We start from the raw sequence: 21,995 nt of genomic DNA, 5'->3' as shown, positions 1-21,995 counted from the left end.
TTTGCAGTGAATTATATTTGAGAGAGAGCAAGGTTTCCTACTTGCAAATGCATTTTACTGTTGGCTGAAGCCCTCTGGAATTCAGTGAAAAGGACATTAAGAGCACAGGCTGGCAGATGGAGTCCTGGAGAGGGGTCACAGAGGCTTGTTCTCCGACTATTGTCTGTGTAATCATTTTCTGGGTTTAGGGACTGAGGCGCTATTGGAAATTGAGTAATTTCTTAAGGAAAGAGTTCAGGAGGTACTGTCTGCAAGAAGAGGGTCTGACGAGACATCTGCTGCCCCTTTCATCGCCCTCCCTCGCTCCTTCCTTCCCTCCTTTTCTCCCACTCTAGTTTATACAGTTGAAATCATACAGCCAGCACTCAACTGCATGGTCTATACCAACCTCTGGGTAATGGCTAAAGGAGAAAAGAGCATCTCTATAACTACCTCCCCTAAATGTTTGCAGGGTAGTTGGGAAAGGATTTTTCTCTTTTTTTTTGTAATTCCAGAAAACAAACAACAAATGAAAATCAACTCCACAGACATTAAGGAAACAAAGAGAATCATTTACATTATTTATATAGCTGGAAAAAAGCCTCTCAGGTTACTTGGCCAACTCTTTATTTTGGTCGAAGCATCATTTGATGATGCGTGAGAGGGGGACAGAGAGCGAGGGAGGGGACCCGGGCAGGAGGTCGGGAGCTGGGGGAAACCAGGGTGGAGGAGGAGGGGCGGCAGGAAGACTTCCTCAGGTGGGATTAGCTGTGCATTTCAGTCAGATCCCAGCATCCTCTTCCTTCCCCTGCCAACTGAAACCGAGGTAGCAAGTCAGAGCTCTCAGGAAGATTAAAATATAATTTTTATGTTCATGCATGGCTATATAAAACGGATTTAGGTTTGTATGTTTGTGTCTTACATGACCTGGCTGTTTTGGCTTATCATTGTCTTGTACTTTTGATCATTCTCTAGAAATGCTGAATTTTGTATTGTACATTTGCTGCTATTGCTATTTTAATCTGTGTTGGATTGGAAATATCTTAGTTTCATTTCCTTCCCTTATTCCTCTTAGCAGTCATTTGCCTCAAGTATGGCTCCTGGTTTCTTAGACACTTTTTGCCCTGGTATCTCCTGAGTATTATCAATTTGTCAATAACAACCCCAGGTTCTAAAACCACATTTTCTTACAGCCTGTCTCAGACTGAGCAATTTGTTTCCTTTCAGAGCTGGAGCATGACATGGGTGCTCTGGACATTTCCACCCAGCCCTCTCATGTGCTTTAGGCGGATGGCCTGCCTCTCTGGGCATTGCATCTAGTGCAAACATTCATGTCCTTCTCATTTAAGCCTTCAATACTTGACTTAAACCCCCAAAACACTGTTGAAACAGACTCTCACAACCAAAATCCCCACTAAATTCATTCGGAAACTTTATTTCCATCTTCCCTCCAATACCCTAAGTTCATGGCAAGTCCCCAGGGAAGCAAGCAGAAGAGGGGAGCTGGTGACGGCAGGCTCTTCCACTTCCCTGTGCCAGGAGAGCTGGCCGTGGCTTGCTCGGAGGGTCTCCTGGGCATGGGGATGCATTCGCCCCCACCCCCTGTCCCAGCAGGACGGCCTCCCCCGGGATGATCTCTGCTTTCAAGGCCGCATCTCTTTACCTAGACCTTCCGCTTGTTTCTTGTCCCGTCTTGCTCCCGAGGCTCAGCTGCTAACGTCCATTCTCTCATCTCTAACTTCTTACCCTTCCAGTGATATCTGTGCTTTGATGATTTTTCCCTCCTGCATCATCTCTGCCCTGTGGGGTCTTGCTCCAGACTATTATTTATTTTAATAAATCATTAAAATAAAAATTTCTGAAGCAAGTACGCCAATGTGACTATCTGATGACTACATGGCTGGAGAGATCATTAAAGTGTGAAAGGAGCTGTTAACTAAATGCCTTTGTCACTCCTGTAACTTCTTCTTAATTTTTATTTATCCAGAACAGGTAAGTGATGAAGCAGAAATGGAAGAATTCCAAATGACAAAGAAATAATAAACATTACTTCTTGCTTATTTTATTTATAATTTTTGAACACTTTTTATTCAGATGCTGTCACTCCTCAACTCAATGATCTTCCTTATCAATTTCTGAACATGCTAAATTTCTAAACATGAAGTCATGAATCTCTAAACATGAAGTATTTACTATTTTAACTTGTCTATGATCATTTTAGACAAATTTATCTAAGAAAGAGAAACCTAAGATATACAATAAAAATACTTAGAATTTCAGTTACGGAAAATTTCTCATATTTTTAAGGATGTCTGAGATAAAGAGCTAAGATGATATTTTAAGCCATAATGTCAAATAAACTCTAACTACTCTATGATTGTCGATGTCTTACCCTGCTGGTTTTAATAATGTGAGACTGATTTCATGATAATAAAGTCCATATGAAGAGCATTTTAAAAAATGAAAAAATCAAGACAAATCAGTTCTATCGACTTTCCCTTTTATATATACTCCAGTACTTGGGCTGGTATAAAATGGAACTGTAGGTTAGTAGTTCTTTTAAATGGAAAGTAATTCCTGTCCATTACTAGTTGTTCCTTAGCAAGTAATTTAGAATATTGGGATTTCAATAGAAGTAAATCAAAATGATAAGAAGTGAAGTTGGCATCATGAGGTTATGTAGTCATCATTCCCATGTTCTGAGGGTTCGGTTCATATGGGGAGGGCTGAGATTCACACCTGAAAACTTCACGTACAAAAGCAGTGGAGCAGGCTTCGTTCAAGGGAACGAGTAAGCAGGCTTGGGACAAAGTAGCAGACACGCATTCAGTGGAGACTAATGTCACTGAAAACTGTAAACTGGCCTTGCTATTGACCAGCCCAGCACTAAACTCCTTTGTCCCTCTAATAGTGTCCTCTGCCTGTTCTGTGGGCTGCTTCCTCGAGGCTCAAAACTAGAACATTTCCATCCAAGGACAGCACATACCTCTCCCTGTAGTGAAGACAGCTTCTATGTCCCGTGGTAGAGCTTTAGAATTTTTATAATTTTCTTTATACCTTATTAGTTATTTCATGATTCCAGTTACTCTTGGGAGTACATTTTTTCTTCTTCCATTATATTTTCTGATTGGCTTATTGGATTTTTGAATATTTGTGCCATCCCTGCTTATCTGGGTTTGCTTGTCCTTTTTGGCTGAGTTGATCATTTTGATGAGAAAGTGGGTTAACCCTGATTTGTAAGTTCGTCTTTTCGTTTTGTAGAATAAGTGCATTTTTTTTTTTTCATAGTCATCTCTGACATACAGCTGCAATGTGCAGGCCTCATGTCTCCAATGGAGGATGATTGTTTAGAAGGCAAATCACAGGTATGGTGACTTCAAAGCCTGTTTACTTCTTCCCTTGAACGCAACCAGATGAAGCAGCCTGTTCCATTGCTTTTGTACGTGAGGTTTTCAGGTGCGAATCTCGGCTCTCCCCATATGAACTGAAACCTCACCAGCACCTCAACCCACCCCACACCCAAATGTCCACACCCTAAACCCTGGAGCCTGGGAATGTTACCATATGGCAAAAGAGTCTTTGCAGCTGTGGTGAAAGGTACAGACCTTCAATAGGGAGATGATTCTGGATTATCACGGTGGGCCCGTCTGTATGAATCCTTAAAAGGGAAGACAGTTCCCTAGCTATGGTCAGAGGCAGAGATGTGAGGATGGAAACAGGGTCAGGGGGATTTTCAGTTGCTGCCTGTCAAGATGGAGGAAGGGGTCCATGAGGCAAGGAGCACACGGTAGAGCGCCCCAGGAGAAAAGCTTCCCTGCTGGCACGTTGGCTTTAGCTCTGTGAGATGCGTGTCAGACTTCTGACCTCAGGAGTGCGAGGTAATACACTTGCACCATTTTAAGCCCCTAAGCTGCGGCGGTGGGTAATGGTAGCAATAGAAAATACATCCATATGTGAGACTGTTCAGGCCGCCATAGCAAAATGCCACAGACTGGTGGCTGAAACAGCATAAATTCATTTTCCTGTAGTTCTGGAGGCCAGAAGCCCAGGGCCAGGGTCTGGCGGGTAGGTTCTCGTGGGAGGCCCCTTCCTAGCTGAGACACCTCTCCATGTTTTCACAAGGCAGAGAGAGAAGGAGAGAGAGCTCTGTGGTGTTTCTTCTTTTGAGGATGATAACCCTACCTATGAGGGCCCACCCTTAGGGCCCCATTTAACCTTAACTGTCTCCTAAGACCCATCTCCAAATACAGTTACTCCGGGCTTTTAGGCTTCCACACAGGAGTTTTGGGGGAACACATTTCAGTCCACAGCAATTTCTAAAAGCTGCTTTTCCTTTATGTCAGTGCAATGTGCATTTATGCTTCATGGCAGGGTGGTTAAGAGTAATTGGTACTTGTGATAGGATTTCTCTCTGAAATATCCCTCCTATAAAAATGATTATATTTTAAATTTTTATCCTTTTTATTTTGAAATCATGTTAGACTCACAGAGAACTTGCCTGAATAGTGCAGAGAGTTCTCTTACCTTCCACCCAGCTTTTCCAGTGTCCCCTTTGCCAACATTTTCCTAACCACAGAGCAACGTCCTGACTTGGGAAATTAACGGGGGTACCATAGCTCACTAAATGACAGACTGTACTAGGATTTCACGAATTTTTCAAGCAATGCTTGTTTTCTGCTCCAGGATCCAACCCAGGATTTCATCTTGCAGTTAGTGGTCCTGTCTGGTTCGTCTCCTGCGAATTATGACAATTTCTCGGTTTCTCTGTTTTTCACATCCCTGACGCTTTTGAGGAGTACGGGCCAGTTCTTTGTTGAATGTCATCCACTTGGGTTGTTGTTCCCTTTCTATTTTTAGGGAAAAACCTCTTGGCATCTGTCACTTACTGCTCTGACTTCTAATTATAAGCATGTCCACAGACGGGGGCCATCCACAGCCCCTGCTGACCCCTTTGCTTCAAGCGCGCCTTTTGTATCTCTGAAGACTTCTAGTCTGAGTGACACAAGTCCAGTAGACTTTTACTTTGTACAGGTATGATTCTTATCCGAGGATCCCTTGTAGTTCTACTACTCTATCTGAAAGTCTCTAAGCAGATTCAAAACAGCTGGAAATAACTGCATGCCTCAGAGTGAGAGAAATTGTTTCAGTGAGTGGACCAAATCTGGGTCTGATTAGTGCATACATGCCTCATGGAGACAACGATCTGGGACCAGGGGTACAATAATAATGGTTAATAATAGCAAACATTATTTCATAATTACTATGTGCCAGGAGTTGTGCTAAATGCTCTATATAAATGGTCTAATTTATTTCTCACAACCACCCCTTGAGGTACATGGGAAATTGCAGACCTGAGCAGTTAAATAATTTGCTCGTGACCATGTAGTCTGGAGAGCATTGCAATCTGGACCAGAGACAACGCGGTGGTTAGTGAACAGGAGCAAAGGTGCTGCATCAGCTGGGTTATCAGGAAGGGTGGACTGGACGGTGGCAAATAAGTAGCGTGAGGACTGGAAAACGACCAGAGAGTCAAATTCTCTTGGAAGTGAATGACTCCTTAGCTATTAGCCAGGTTTACAACTGAGATATCCCTGCATTATTTTTCTACTAAATAAAAACCCAGACTTTGCTTAATTCTTTATCAGAGAGCTCATTCTATTTTTGGACACGTGTGATTGTCGAAGTCTTTTCCCTTCTTCTGGGCTGAAATCCGCCTGGTCCTAGTTATGTCTGAAGTTAACAAGATAAATATAATGTCTTTGACTTGACAATCAGTCCTTCAGATATTTGATGATGATAATGTTCTGCTTCAGTCTTTCTGTTTCTATTTGCATTTTCTTCAGCTATTCTTCATATAATGTAGCTAACAGTCCTCTGACCATGTAAGTCTCCTTTATTTGCTTAGAGGTGGGCAAGTACTAGGGAGATTTCTCAAATTTGAATTTGTCATGAAAAGCGAATGAAAGCCTTGTATAATTAAGGCAACTTAGATTTCAGGAAAAGAAAATTGTAGAGCCTGCATTAAGCAGCCATTTGAGGGCGGGGACATAACCCATAGGCGAATCTTGTGTGTACAGTAACAGTCTGGAAAATCTCAGGGTAATATTTCAATAGTTATTCCTTTTAAGATTTCCCTTAGAAGAACTTGTAATTTAGATTTCCTGAGGACATAATCTGGAGCACATCTGAACCTTGATAAACTGGATTCTGCCTGGCACTTAAAATGATTCCCTATTTAGGAGATGTGATTGGCAAATGAGACTTTTATCTTTTGATGCTATCGACTGATATCCTGCAAAAAGATGGATGATGGATTTCTTTTGGAACACACGATCATTCTGTAATTTTACCTCTCTCCCTTTCTCTGCTCTTTCTTTCCTCGTAACTGAACCCTGAAATAGAATGTAATCTGTCGGACATACGCTCCATTTGTTCTTTTTACATAGCAAACCCTATTATTGCAGATATCTGAACTATAAAGTCTTCTGGAATTCAAAAATATTTAAAATAAGAAAACAGCTCTTGCAAATATGTTTAAAAAGCTTTGGTGCTTATCATGCTATCTTAAATAGTGCCTTTTAGAAGGAAAAGCAAAAGCATAGCAAACTAAGGTCTTTTCTTGTCTAATGCTAATTAAATAACCAGTAAATTTAAATGCTAAATATCACTGAGATTTTGAATCAACTAAACACCAAACTTGGTCAGGTGTAATTCTTTCCTAACCTTGAATTCCCATTGCAGTATTCTGCAGTGTAACCTGAAATGCTAGTAGTTGTGATAATTTGTGGCTATGCTATTTCTCAAGGGCATTATATAGAAGTTCAAAAAATTACTACTGTTTGGAAGACAATGAGTTATATGTAGCTTTAGAGAGGTAGGTAGATGCTTTGAAATGTGTTTGAGATTTCAGGAGCCATTGTAAAAAGAATCAGAGCAGTTTCTCTGTCTCCTTAAAATGTGTTCATTATTTAACAAGAATAGGAACTGATTAAACAATTCCAAGTCTAAAAACCAACAGTTTACTCTATTTCTATTTGAAAATGGAGAGATATCTGTATTTATTAATGGACATTTCTCCTTACTGGAAGAAACTCTTCAATTTGTCTCCTGTGAAATGTGTGGATGTCAAAATCTTATCAGAATACAGTTAAAATGAAGAGTTCATCTCAGTGATAATATGCAGAAAGAATGAGCACTGGCTGTTATATCAGTCCTTTGAAATGCTTATGGAAAAGAAGGCATGCCCAAGATTTTATTTTACTGATATTTTTAGCAACATCAAATGTCATAGCATTTAAATGAAGAATATTACTCTATATAATTAGTCATTGATCAAAGAAATGACTTTGGTTTTGGGGTGAAAATAGCAAATTCATTTGAAATGTTATGCTAAAATACACCTAAACATATGTTTTGAAGGTATTTGTTAAGGCACAGGACTGCGACTCTTGAATGCTAGGACTTCTCAGAGTATCATCTGAGTAACTCAGTTCTATGAGTTTGAAAAAAGGCAGTAAACCTTCCAGCATTGAATGTTCTCCCTTGCTCTTCTTCTGTGTCTCCAGTGTGTTGTTTTAAAAAGTAAAAGCATAACTGTGTTCCACAGCGATCACAGAGCTTTAGTCTGACCCTACTGAATTCATGCATCCGTGCCAGTGTCCACCCATCCTTCAAACACAGAGACTGTGAAAGCTGATAAAGCACATGAAAACCTTTGTATACTGTTGGGCTCTATAAAAATGTTACCTGTTATTACTGATAGGAAGGTCTGATTCCCTGACATGTCTTACAGGTAGTTAGGACGATCTTTCCAGGGGTGCTTAGGCGAATTTCTGGAGTTGGTGGCACATGTGAGGCTGTGGAGATATCAGAGTTTGTCTGAAGTCATTTTGCCTCACTTAGGGCAGATCTCCCCACCGAGGTAGAATTCAGGGGCTCATCAGTATACCTGCCTTCTTCCAGGGTTGGTAAGAACGAATCAGTGTAAGGCTTTCTTACTTGGGGATGGCTTCTAGTTTGCAAGAAAACCAAGAGAGGACTGTTAATGAGGAACTGCTTGGGAGTCAGGGAGACTGTTGGAGTAAGAAGAAACCAGGGCTTCCTGTGAACTTACTGAAGTCTGCTCTTCGCCAGGACTGTCAATACCACAGCACCCTCCGAAGGTGGGTATTATCACTTTAACGGACCAATTAATAAATGCTAAGTGGTTATATCCAGATACCAGCAAGTCACAGAGCCAAGGTCCTTAGCCAAGGCTGTCCAAGCTCAGTTTCTTTGTTGCTATTTGAAACAAAGACCACCTACTTCCTCTGCAGCAGATCCGCAAAGATACCAGGTAGACCACTGAGTGTTCCAGCATTGGTTCCAGTTTTTCCAGTTAGATGGGGAAATTCATTTTCATGTCGGAAGTCCCCATAAATCCAAGGAAAGGTTTAAATGGGTGAAAAGCTTCTAAAATTATAATCGCCATCTCTTAAAAAGGCCATCTTGACACAACATACATGATTTCATATGTACATGTATACAAACTTACCCACTGACATGGACACATGATAAATCTAAGTTTTATAATTAGGACTACATGATACATAACTCAATGATTAGGATATAAAGTTCCTTGAAAAATAAAAATGGTAGAAAACATGGAAAACATTGCTTTCAAGAGACATAATGAATCCCACTTGGGAGAGAGAAAAACAGACAATAAATCTGAATAAATGCAGACTAAAATCTGGAGAGAATTATCTCAAATGAGTTAATAGGCTAATTCAAAATAATATTTTAGGCTTCCAGCCACAGGCTCACAGATTCACTGTCTCTCCTCAGTGTCGGTTTTCTGAATCTGTTCTGTATTTGTTTTAGTGGAAATGAGTGAAGAATTAAGACATAACTAAATTACTTTTCCATGATGCATATGTTGTACTGGTGCCATAAAAACATAGTTTCCTCAAAGTTTAATTTATCAGTTGGAGTGTAAGATTAAAATAAAGATACTCCCTAGACATAAACAAATATATACCTATGTTCACAAATATGTATTTACCTCTCATGAAGTCCTAACTGGTACTATGGGTGGAGAATAAATTACGTCACCAAAAACAGAGTTTGTCTTATAAAATTATTTCTGAGATAAGTAGTTGCCGGAGACTTTGGCGTTCTATTCTTCAGACTCAGAATTACTAGACTTAGGATCTGCTTTCTATTGTTTAAATAAATTTTAGCAATATTCATAAACAGTACAAAGATGCCAAGATATGAACAGTAAAGACTATTGCACCGTTTGAAATATTCAGATAGGCAAACAATATAACATTTCAGATAAACATCGATAGCCTTATGCTCAGCCCTGAAAAGAAGGAAAAAAACTATCCAAAGAAGAAATATTTCTAGGCATTTTTATCATTTCTCTGATATTGATATCACAACCCTATCCTGAGCACTGGGTTTTCTTACTCTTCACTGGGTAAGCAGACTGGAGAAGACACGGGCAACCGACATAGCAAAGATTCACACCCAGACTGCAGGAAGGACTCTTACGAATCAGTGAGAAAAAGTTTCAATACCTATTAGGAAAACAATGGCAAAGGAGATGAAGGAAAATAAAGATACTCCCTAAGCAGAGGATGCCCCACCACACTGACCTGTAGGGAGATGCGACATAAAACAAGTTTCTTATTTATCCTCTCGGCTGATGAGAATGTGGGGAAACAGGAAGGCATCCACTTCCCTGGTGGGACTGTGAATTATTACCACCTTTTGAAGAGAAACCGAACAACATGGAGTCAAGTTGAAGGTCCCAGCAGCCTCCCTTCTCGGCAGCTATTCTAGAGAGATTTTCACAAAAGTTTCAAGAAGATGTGTAAAATGATGATCATTGCAGCCTTGTATACACCAGAAAAAGGTAGGAACAGCACACACATCCTCTTTTAGGGTGTTGAATAAAGAAATTTTGATATAATCATAGAATTGGATTGTATATGATGTATGTAAAAGTAGATCTACATATAACTATATGGATCAAATGGAAAAACATAATTGAGTATAAAGCCCAGTACAGAAGGAGCTAAATGGCAACACAGCATTGTATATGTTTTAATAGCAATGGTATTTGTATTTCATACATGCATTTTTATAGGGGAAAGGTACCAAAACAAGTATGGCACTGACACCTGCTCATTTCCGGTTAGAAGTTACCTTTGGAGAGACAGGGTGGGTAAGGGAGAAGAAGAAGGTTGGGGTTGAATGTGTAATGTTTAATGTAATCTCGTCAAACTGAAAGATTGGAAGCAAATGTTGCAAAATGATAGCCTTCGTTTCAAGTCTATGATAGGTCAATAGGCATGTGTTATCCTTTTTGGTACTGTCTACAGGTGTGACATATTTTATAATTAAACAATTAAGAATGTAACTTGATGAACATGACTTCGAGTTGACCGTCCTAAAATATATTGCTGCACCTTTTCTCCAGCTTCCTCATCCGACTTTACCCTCCCGAAGTAAATCCTGAGCAAGTCTCCTTTGGGGTATGAGCACACAGGTGAAGTGCTTGCTGCTGCTGAGTGAGTGCATGTTCGTCTCTGGGGCTCCCTTAGAGAGCTCCTGGCAGTCCTCACGGCACATGCAAAGGGGGTTCCCAAGGGACAAGCCAAGTGACATGTCTGCAGATCCTGGGCGGGAGACGTCTGTCTGAAGGAGGCACTTCAGGGGGTGGCAGAGGGGGCCAGGTGTGAGGACACGGGTGTGAGATGAAGGCCCTTGGCCTCAGGATTCTGATGCTTACTGGGGCCAGGGGTCATTGCCTCTGTCAATACGCCTGGATTGGAGTGACTCAGACAGGACCATGAGGAGTGTGTCTCAGGCTGTAGGACAGAGGTCCGTATATAGGTCATAGAGCTGAAGTTGGTATGAGGTCTAGCAGCTCTGCCTACTGCTCCCAGCCTGCACCCCCATTTCCCGGTCCCCCTCATCTGCCAGGAAGTCCCAAATGGCCGGCTTACCGTGTTTCTGGCAGTTGGGTGGGGGAGGCTCACACAGGAATTCTTCACTCTGTTGAAGCTGGAGAGGGCAGTTGACATTTCTCTGGTTGATAGCTTGAAGCGAAACCATTTATTCCTGTATTGGGGAAACACCTCTAAATCAGCATGCATGATGCCATAAATGTATGAGATTTCCAGAAAAATTAATTCTCTCACTGTTCTGATGTCAGAAGGTCAGAAGTTGGTACCTCACAACCAAAAGAGAGATGGGTATAGGTATGGAAAGGCTGTCTCACAACATCCTCAGAAGTTTATCTCCTCAAAATACATTTGATACATAAAGTAAAAAAAAAACACAAAAAACAAAACAACCCTGAATTTGATGACCTCATGTGTTTATGAAACAATAAAGGGAACTAAATTTGGGGAATTATTAAAGATATGTCATCCTTTCCACCCCACAAATATCTAGTATTTTTTGCAGCTTTTTTTACATAAAATTTTTCACTTGCAGTACATCATTAGGTATTTAGTTCTCTGCAGAATTGGGTAAACTATTCTCGATATCTCTCCTTTTAAGCTGAGGCATAGTGTTCTTTTTCAGCTGCATATCAAAAGGTAAACAAGTATAGAAACTTCTCCTTTGAAGATTCTCCATGAGTCTGTTGCTGGTTAAATTTCCCTTGCAGAAATCAGGCAGGTTTCCTGTTGCATGTTTACCAAACCCTTTTTCTCAGTAACGTACAAAATTCAGTGCTGCAATTTTCCCATTTGTTAATTTTTCCCATTGAACTCATTCCTCCTCTTTCAATATCTTCTTTCTTGTAGTCTACGTCGTTTAGTGGTAAATACAGAGGATTACAAACATTCTTGTTAGATATAAAGCATTCCAGGAAATTTAATTTCTTTAGTCATGGATTTTAGCTGTAATGATACTTTCCATTTGTATAACATCTCTGCAATGAGAAATCCAAACCCCTTATTCATTATCTGGAGACAAGCATTATTATCATAATTTTGCATCCTGTGTAACTGAGTCACAGGAAATGAACCAGAAATAAATCATACCTGGAGTGTAACTTGCAAAAGAATGAAGCAAAAAGGGGGGATGATGGCATCGTGCCTTGGAGACTTTCACATTGGAGGACAACATGGCTAGTTCACCATTCAGAGGGGAGGGGGCCTCAACTGATTGGGTCTGGGGTGGGAGTAGACCCCAGGGGGAGGGGGGAGGGGAGACAGGGCTGTTGGTGCTGGGTAGCGCTCCTAAAAGCGTTTCCCTGATCCTTCTGTGATGTACCTATGCCCTCAGCCTGTCCAGCCCATATTTCCTTAGGCCTGGGAGCCTTGCTGGCCACTAGGCCCAGCAAAGTTGCTCTGCTGGGCCCGGCTCCCAAGTCCATGAGAACCACTGTGAGCCTAACCCTAGATGAATTGTTTACCACCCTCCGGACCTAACAGGATTCTGAATCTATCAACAAGCTCAGACCCCTTAGTGGTCTAAGCCCTCATCCGCAGGGATTTTCTCTGATCAAACCAGCTTCCCCGAACAGACCTCGTATTTTTGAGAAAAAGGAGCTTAGAGGAACCCACAATGTAAAGGTGGCTGTGAGCTTCTCAGCCCCCTCGAAGATCGCTTTCCCACTGAGAGTTGAGAGCAGGGGTTCTCTGCCACAGTTTATTCTACCTAATGGGTCCAGAAATATCTGGATCCCGTGCAAAGGGCAGGAATTGGTGAGGGGCAGGTGTGCCAAATGATTCTCCTCCCCCCGACTGGGAAAGCACCGTGCTCATCCCGCTACCCCCACCCGTAGTGGGGCTTTGTATTCAGGCAGCTTCCTGTCGCTTTCATTTGTATTTCTTATTTCAGTGTAGAAATCAGTGAATTAATTCAGTTCTAGCAAAATGGACGCAAACCAACTCTGGAAACTGAAGTAATCCTCACAAGCAAAGAATGCTGTGACCAATAAATCATACAGCTGCAGAGCTGCCTGAGAAAAACAAGTTCTCTGGAACTCCTAGAAGCCTGGGCCCTCCAGGAAGCCCCCTCACCAGAAGTGGGATGCGACATCCTTGGTGCACTCACGACAGGATCCTGCCTCAGGTCACCGGTGAACTTAGAGCGAGTGGCTGGGCTTTGGAGGGGCTTTCTTTTTTGGCATTCCACCATGTGACACAATCAGCAACAGCATTGGCTGGGAGACTTGGACGAAAAAGACAAGCACAGAAGGACCAGAAAAGGGAGAACAGGCAAGCATGTTGCGTTTCCTTTGGTGTGCGTTGAACACAGGACAAGAAACTCTCATGAGAACTTCGCAAGAAAGCAAACATACCATGTCTGTCGCTAAAAGGGAAAGAATGTCCCTGGGCCAGTAAGCGCAGATTAGAACAATCAGAACTTCCTGGTGCCAAGAGTCCAAACAAATGTGTGAAAGGGGAGGAAGGGACATTACCATACTGAGCCTTTCACAGGAAAATGCCACGTAAACGGAGGGATTCATGTCAATATTTGTGTAAGGAAACATGTCTCCGTCTGATCCTAAGGCATGCTACAAAAAAATTGTTGAGAAACTTTGTACAGTAACCACAATAACAACGAAAAATAATACACTTGGAGTCAGTGGCGGGGGAGGTGGCCATTCTCATGGTAATGAAGTGTGTTTGCACGCTGATTCCTCATTGTGAGCTTTGGGGCAGCGGGTCTCACAGCCTTAGTCAAAGGGAGGCAGCCGCTGCGGGCCCCGCATCGTGGGCCCCATGTCTTTGTGTACTTCAGCTGGGAGCTTCTCAGGTCCTCAATGGACGGGCGGGGCACATGAAACAAGGAAAGTCTGCAGCTTTATTTATCGACGACACACTTTATAAACAGCAAGTTATTATTTGCTCTGCATTGTATTTGTTAGGGTCACTTTCAGCAAAAGCTGGGCACATGGACCCACGTAGAGGGCAGCTGTACCTCGAGTCAACCCAGCAGGAAGAAAATTGCAAACATCATTGAAATGAAATTGGACGGATGGCTGCTTCCAAGGAGCACAGCCTCCCTCGTGCTTTCTGGGCACCTCCTGGCCCGAGGGAGTTGTCTGCCTGTCCTTCTCAGTCTCAAGGCTGCTTTCCTCTTCCAGGCTTCCACCGCCCGTACATACGGGCATTTTGGTCTGGAAGGAACATGCAGTAATCCACATCTTTGGTCTGAGGTTTTGAGAAGTTTCTGGTATACTGGGAATCTAAAAAGGCAAGTAGAGAAATCCAATGGAAAGACACAAAAAACAGCTTTCTCCTTTAGCAATAACAAAGAGAAAGAGAGAGAGAGAGAAAAAGAAAGACGGAGGGAGAAGAGGGAATAAGATTCTTTTCTATTTTAACACTTTGGTGTATAATGGCACAGGAACAGTATCATCATTTTTCTGCCATGTATTCAGATGTGAAGGAACTCAGTGAATAATAATAGCTGCTGTCAAAGGTATTTAGATTTAAAAGGTCTTTATGTAAAAAAATGTTTTTTGTCAGGACTGATTTTTCTCTAAGAGAATCCCACCATCTCCTAGCAACCAACCTGGCCATCTTTCTGAATAGATGCTGCCTTTACAGTGGGTACGTAACCTTTACGGGGAGGCATTTGCAAATTTAGCAGTCAGGACTCATATGCATTCAAAGCAAGTTGTTAAACTGCTCCCAGAGCCAGGCTGGTGATAGAAGTCTCAGGGGGTCTCTTCTCTTGGCAAAACCGCACACATGTGAAGCGCACAATTTCCCCTTCCTCTGTTGCCCAAGTCTTGCATGTTCTGCAAACGAAAAACGGCCCTTTAAATAACCTGTTCACAGAACTTATATCTGTTTAAAAAGAAGAAAAACAAGCTAACCCGAGGAAATACAAAGGTTTTGCTTTGCAAATTACTCTACTAATGGAAAGATTATCTTTTGGCAAAGAAAATGTCTACCAGGAGTTCATTTATTAAAGAAGAAATTTTTTTGAGAAAGAGTAATAGAAACATTTGGAATTCAATCATCTCTTTTGCTACTGAGTTTTGATTATTTGTAATATATTAATGTCATTTTCATTCCTTCTTAATCTTTCAGTAGAGACTTTCTGAATATTCTGAAAACATTGGCTAAGGCTTCTAATTTTTCTCTGAGATAAATATTGTAATAACCAGATTACAAATGACTCATCTGAGACACAAAATTCACAGAAGGGCAGGAGCTAGAGACAGGAACAGAAATGGTTTCCTATGATTTCTAGTTTTATGAAAGTTGTGTTTACCAGCAGGATGGATATTATCGTTAAATATATGAAAAACATTATTCGTCTCAGGTAAATAATGCACCATCTTAGAATGAGGAGGTGGTTTTAAAAGAAGATCACTTAAATAACTAAAAAAATCTTTCAAATTGTACCAGCTGGAACCCAGCTTCCATACACGAAGGAGTCCTGGTGTAGAACAGAACCCACAAAGGCTCCATCCTCGTGGGGAGGCAGGAGCCATGTGCTCGGCTGTCTTCCTTCTGCCCAGGGTTAGCGTCAGGCTAGGTTGTGAGGTCCCCCAGTTTTCATCAGACCCTCCTCCCTCCCCTTTCTCTGCTGCCTCCCGCCTTTTCAGCTTTCAGTCTCTTTCCCTTTCAGACAGGAAGCCCTCAGATAATCAAATACCAGACTTGTTTATTTATTGAATCATTTTACTTGAGTTTTAATTTGCTTGCTTCCATATAACTATGCATTTTAAGTCTTTGCTCCCCAAGAATCTTGTTTCCCTTCCTAAAACATTTTCAGAAATCTCTAATAACAGTCCCTGAACTTTCTGGAGTGCTTTGCACCTTTAAAGGGGCTTTTGCTTTTTCTCACTGATCTTCACCATGACCCGGTGGAGGGACATGTTATTTTTTAGTAACACCACTATTTTTATACCTAAGGAAACTGAGCTTTGGAGAGATGACCTGACACCCTCAAGCTTGTAGAACTAGTAAATGACAGGGCCAGAGTTCAAGAGCATGGTGGCTCTGTAGACGTCATTTGCTCTTCCCCCTTGATCACGATACTTCACAAAAAGAGGTTGGGAATGTACTTCGGGAAGCAAACATTAGCTGAAAACTAGCATTAAGTGTATAGAAAGATTGGATGGCCAAAAAACCCAGATTTAGTCCTTTGAGGGCCACAAGGGTCATGGAGAAGGGTTACATCAAATATCCCCTTCCCAGGTAGGTGAGAAGGCTGACTGAGGACCACGAGGGGCAGAGAAGTCTGGGTGTCTTAGCCCAGTTTTGCAGAGGTCCTGGAGGTGGTCTTGGGACCAGCTTCACCAATAGCATCTCCAGGCTCAGAAGGGCACTGTGTCAGCTTTGACCGACAAAGCCAGAATCTCCCATCTCCAGGGGGCATTTCCCTGAAATCTGTGCTTCCACAAGCCCACCAGGCACGTCTTAGGCACTTTAAGTCTGAGCGCCCCTGCGCTAGACTACTGCTCTGTATGGTGTCTGACTAGGGGACATTCATTCCTAATGTCTGAAATCTTAATCCAAAAAGACTCTTCCTGTCTTCTGTTCCAAGACTGCACATCTGTATGTAGCTTCTTTTCCAGAAGAATTCGCTTTTTTTCGTACTTAAAATTGATGATCTCCCCTTAACAGATTTTCCAAAATACATCCATTTAACTCCCAGTCTTTTTATCTCCAATGTGAAGTTTCTAACAATGTGTTGAAATTTAACTAGTTTCCAGGTTTCTGGAAGGTATTTTTACCTTTCCAAAATAGGAATGTAAAGAGAGAGAATGGTTCTAGAATAAAAAAGAAAAGAATTACATAAAACAAATTAGAAAGGAACATGCTTTGAGATGTATGTTAGCCACTGACATTGATGTGTTCTGGGAGTGTCCCCACAGCTCCTGTGACACAGGACACAGACGGACGGCCTCCGCGAGGCCACCATGACCCCAAAGCTGCTGCCTTTGGCTGCCTTCCTGTAAATATGAGACAGGGGATCAAGGCAGTTAAGAATCTACTTAATTCCGAGAAAAAATAGGATTGGTTATTTGTGGTTGTTAGGTTAACCTTCCACTTGCCCACCTAATTGCACGAGACATTCTCTTTTAATGAGCTATTTTGATATTCCAGAGAAGATTTTTAAGTTACATCATTGTAAACTAGTTGTTCACAGCTATAGCATGAAATGGTGGGCTCACCGCCATTTACCAGCCAACCTTTATGTATGCTAAAGAATGACATCAGTCATTCCAGCATTTAGAAGACATTGTATTTTATTCCTCTAAGCCTCTGTTTAATCTTGAACCACATGTACACACACATTCAGATAAACTGCCCTTTTAGCAAATGTGTCACAAAGCTTTGTTTCCAACTACAGAGGAAAATAAGACATCTATCACATTGTTTTCCTCCCACTTAAAAGCTTTTCCATTATACATTTGCACAAGGCAAAACCAGATGGGAGGGTTGTGTTACAGGAGGGCGGCCCCACCAAGCTCCGGGTGCTCAGCAAGGGCTTCTAGAGCACGTGAAATAAAGTTTCTGTTTCTGTCCAGAAATCCTCCACTCAGATAATTTAAAAAAAAATGGGTCAAGGAGCAACTGGAATACAGTTTTCAATATAATCAAAGAACATATAAATGAAGATTGAGCTTGAGCTATCGCTTAAGGAATTGTCTCTGCGTTGTTCTCTTTTAATAGCTCCATATGGAGACAATAAGGCCGTAAGACAGATATTCTGCTGCTAAGTTCCAGAGCTTGTCTCTGATCCCCATTCATTCTCTCTTGTCAAGTTACCCTTTTTGCTCTTAATTTATACTATTTGAATAAATACATTTTTCATTTCCACCTAGCTGGCGGTCTCTGAAAATAACAAAGCTACCAGCAAGAACTTCTTCTTAAATAGTTTTTCTCTTGACAAGAAGAGGAAATGTTGACTCAACTGGGTTAGGAAGATACAGAACTTTAAGTTACCTTTGTAGGGTACTTTTTATTTATTCCCTCTTCCCAGGATTCATTTCAGTTTTATTTTTAGTTTGCAGACAAGTATCTTTCTTCATCTTCATGTTGACCTGGCTGCTCTCTTTGGTGTTTTAAAATGTAGGCAGTTTTCCAGGTATTTTATGAAGGAAAGTTTTATGGTGGTTTTCAGGCCTTCTGAGACTTCTTTTAAAAAAATTTTCAAAATACTTAAGTGAAACACATTCATTGTAGTATTTGACCTGATGATTTGTCATCATCTAGGCAGTTTATAATTTTTACTTTTCTTCATTAATGGGCTACCTGGCGACGCAAAATTGCTACATTAATAGTTTCAGTACCTAAGGAGAGGGAGTTGGATAAGAAGAAAGCTATTCTGGAGTGAGTTAGAATTAAAATACAGCAAAACACTTCGAATGAGCTGAAGAGGACATCAAGGGTCTCTCCCTTCCAATGTAATTGTGAAGTTGTTGAGTCAAACAATTCAGAAAGAAAGAAAAAAAACACAGTGATGTCCTAATGCTAGACGGAACTCTGCCCCACCATTCAACAGATGCGATGTACCAACTCCAACACTCGAGAATTCCCAAGGCAGAATCTCACAGCCTCTTTGGGACTCTTTGTTCTCCTAATCGTCCTCCTTGGTATCTTCACAGAAGTATGTGAAGATGTCACTGTCCCTGTCAGGATTTGTGACTTTTCCAGTGTAAAAGAGGCTGATTCATTTATTATTTCTTTATGGGTCCTATGTAATCAAAGGCTAGAATTTTTGGTGCTGTTGGAAGGATTACAGGCAACTTGTCCCACACTCTTCCTGAGCTCAGTGCCTAGCTCAGTGGAATCAGCTGCGAACTCTCCTTTTCCATCCACATCTGACTCTGTAAGAACCATCTAAATCCACTCTTCTGGGTGCCTTCTAATATTTCCGCTGATCTCTGTCCCTGTTCTCTCTGCCTTCAGCCAAGTCCATTGCACACTGACTAACAGCCCTGCCAGATTGTGTGAGGGCAGCAAATATCTTACTCAATGGTGTATTCCCAGAGCCAGGCTTGTCACCCAGGCCACAGTTAATACCCAGAAACCATGTCATGACTGGTAGAAAAGAATGGTCACTTCAGGCTGGGGGTGATGAGGGACAGCTTCAAGGATGAACTAGGACCTTGTGCATAACACATTTTGCCTTCATTTACTAGGCCTAAACGATACTTGCTGGGACTACTACAATAATGTTTTAATTGTTCCCCATCATCCCAATAATCCATTCTCCTATTATGATTACTAATTCTTTGGGACAGCAGGCTGTGAATATGTGGTCTTGGCATTATCACTGCCTCCCAAAGAAAGCTGACATAAGGATGATGTGCACACCAGAGTAAAGCATCACTGAAGCATGGAGAAAGCAGAGCCCTGCCTCAGAACTAAAGCTAGAGTCTTCCTGGCCTGCCGGTAGCACCTCAGGTACCTCAGTGCATGCTTGTGCTTTAGAAAGGTAATTCTAGAAAATGAAATGGAAGTGTGCCAGAAGAGAGGTTAGAAATGCACAAGAGGTTGGAAAGGCAATTAGCACACTTCAAATTCTGGAGAGAGAAGGTGGCGAGCATAAGCAGACAGAGGGATGGAGTTGAGAGTCTTTAAGGAAACAGAGTAGACATGGCTGGTTGATTGGTTAAGGGAAAGGGAAGGAAATAGCGAAGAATCAAGGTGCTGCCCTGGTTCCTGGCAAGAGCAACTGAGTTAATATTTACACCATTCACTGATCTATGACAGGTTTCCTGCTGAGATTTGTTGCACTGTATCTGCTAGTAGGCCATCCAAGTAGAGCTGTCTGTTGGGCAGTTGGCTATATACATTTGAAGGTTGGGAGCTCTTTGGTTGGAGAGTTAGACTAGTTAATCATTAGCATCTGCTGACCGTATTACAGAAAGGTTCCTGGAGAGGCACACTGGGAATAAGATTCAGCCTGGGTGTAGCACCAAGAAATGTAGCCCAGAGGAAGTAATACCTTTTCGCAGTCACCTTTTCACAAAGATGCACAAAGTGCAGTAAGGACGAGCAGTTCTATGTTGAAGAGGAATGACATTTAGTAATTGACTGAATGGGGCCTTGAGGACGTGGGACGGAATGAAGTCTGGAGAACAAGGGATCTAGAAGTGGAACCCATCCTACAAAGAGACTGGACAAGCAAGGAAAGGGGGAAAGCAGCCGTGTGTACCTTGGCTGGCTGAGTGCTGAGAAGGTGGGAGAGCTTCTCTTCCCACCCATCTATTTTCTCTGTGAAGAAGGGATAAGGTTATCTATTGAGAGGATGGGCCAGAGGAGGTTTGGGGGAAGTTGAAAAATGTGAAACAGCCTCGGTGGTGAGTTGGAGAGGGAACCCATCATAAGAATTGCCAAGTTCATACTGTGCCGTTCAATGTTAGTACTAAGTAACCGACACAGATTTCCAGTTCTGTGCACATTCTTACATAGTTTTCTCATGAAAATGTGGCATTGGCAGGAAGAATGTTGTTTCTTAAATTAAACATATTTGAAATGTTTGTTGACCTTTTCACTGTGCTGGTGTATATGGTCAAATCATCACATATTCATTACCGTTTTTATTCGCATTCTTATCTTTGCTTCACAAGCCTAAACACAACCGGGCATCAGCCCCTGCTTCTGGGGAGGCAGCTCTCTTCCTGTTTACCACTGCAGTATATATACTACTGCTGTTTTCCGAGTCATTCTAATGAGATACAGTGAGTCTTGGGAAAATACTAGGAAACTGGGAATTTAAAAACACGAAAGTCAGATGACATGAGAACGCTACATGATGGATTCTGAGAAAGTGAGAAAGCCAACGAGGAGTTCAAGAAAGGTCTGAGGAGCCTGAAGGGAAATCCTCCACAGGACTCCTTGAAGTGGCCCAGCCAGTGCATGGTGCCTACAACCTTACTGCTTATAACTTGCTTCAGGTTATGAGTGATCTTCTTTGTTATGATGCTGGCAAAAGTGTGGGTAGACAATCTCCAATCAAGCTTCCGACCCTTCATTAATTTGTAATGGAGTCGATTGCTGTCACTAAACATAGCATGATTTACCTGCACTTAGAAAGGAATTGGCTCAGTACACAGTGCGACCACAGAGCATTTGTCTGTTCCACTTCCCCCGGCTGTCTTTCCTTTTGAAACCTTCACACTGACATTCACAAAGAACATGTGCAACAAGCAAAGCTCCCACCTTCCCCGAGTAAGCCCTGGGAGGTCGTGTTCTCGGATGGGCTGCCCCCTTCCTTCAGGGCCCCCCTTACCCTCCCTCCACCTCTTCACCATTTAAGAGAAACCAAGGGCTCAAACCTGCTCATGGCTTTCAAGCTATTCCTGTATCAGGAACAATATATTTTTAAGCACTACATGCATCCGAGATTTGTCTCAATGTGGCCCATTTGTTTTAATTTGGGATTGTCAATGGGAAAAAAAAAGAAGTCATTAAACTTGTGACTAGCATGGAAAAACATTTTAAGACCTAACACTGCAGTCTGATCCCCACTAGTTTCACTCTATTCTTCTACTTGTCAGATCAAAGTCTTAACTCCTAAAACAGCCATGCTTTGATTAATTCCCTCATGCAATGAATTTGCAAATTATAGTTCTATGTGATTTATGTCATTTTTAGCTTCAATCATATTTTTTTGGGGGGGGGGAAGCTACTCTCTTCACTGAGCCAGTGAGCTTTCACCTTGGAATAAGCATGTTTTTAAAATCACATTATGGTGTTTGGTGCTGAAAAGAGCTGAACATAAGGGTTTGTTCAATGATATATTGCATCGTAACTAGAACATAGAAGAACCCTGCTATTCTATTTGCAGATCAGACTTGAAAAAAGGAGATTTCCTTTCTCCTATCTCCAAATTCTTTTGAGCTATGACTCATTCCTTTTCTCTCATATGCTTCAATTTCTCTCCTTGGCCTGAGTAATTCTTAAATACGTCCTTTGAATATAACAATTCATATATGAAATATAAAGTCCTGTTCTTAGACTATCCCCTACTCCTCCCCTCCAACTTCCTGTTGAGATAAATAAGGGTGAATTTATTTGACATCGTGA

General features: G+C 41.7%; 1 long non-coding RNA gene across 1 annotated transcript; it reads right to left on the bottom strand.

Annotated features, from left to right (window-relative positions):
- Window positions 1-152: 152 nt before the first annotated feature.
- On the bottom strand, window positions 153-14,890 carry LOC118973611 (uncharacterized). Its single transcript, XR_005063055.2, has 4 exons — window positions 13,008-14,890; window positions 10,977-11,091; window positions 9,621-9,732; window positions 153-794 (listed from the first exon to the last, which is right to left on the bottom strand). It is a non-coding gene; the product is annotated as an uncharacterized lncRNA (long non-coding RNA).
- Window positions 14,891-21,995: the final 7,105 nt, after the last annotated feature.

This window comes from Manis javanica, chromosome 9 (assembly GCF_040802235.1).
Source record: "Manis javanica isolate MJ-LG chromosome 9, MJ_LKY, whole genome shotgun sequence".
Taxonomy (NCBI): domain Eukaryota; kingdom Metazoa; phylum Chordata; class Mammalia; order Pholidota; family Manidae; genus Manis; species Manis javanica.
This window is presented reverse-complemented; position numbering and strand designations above follow the sequence as displayed.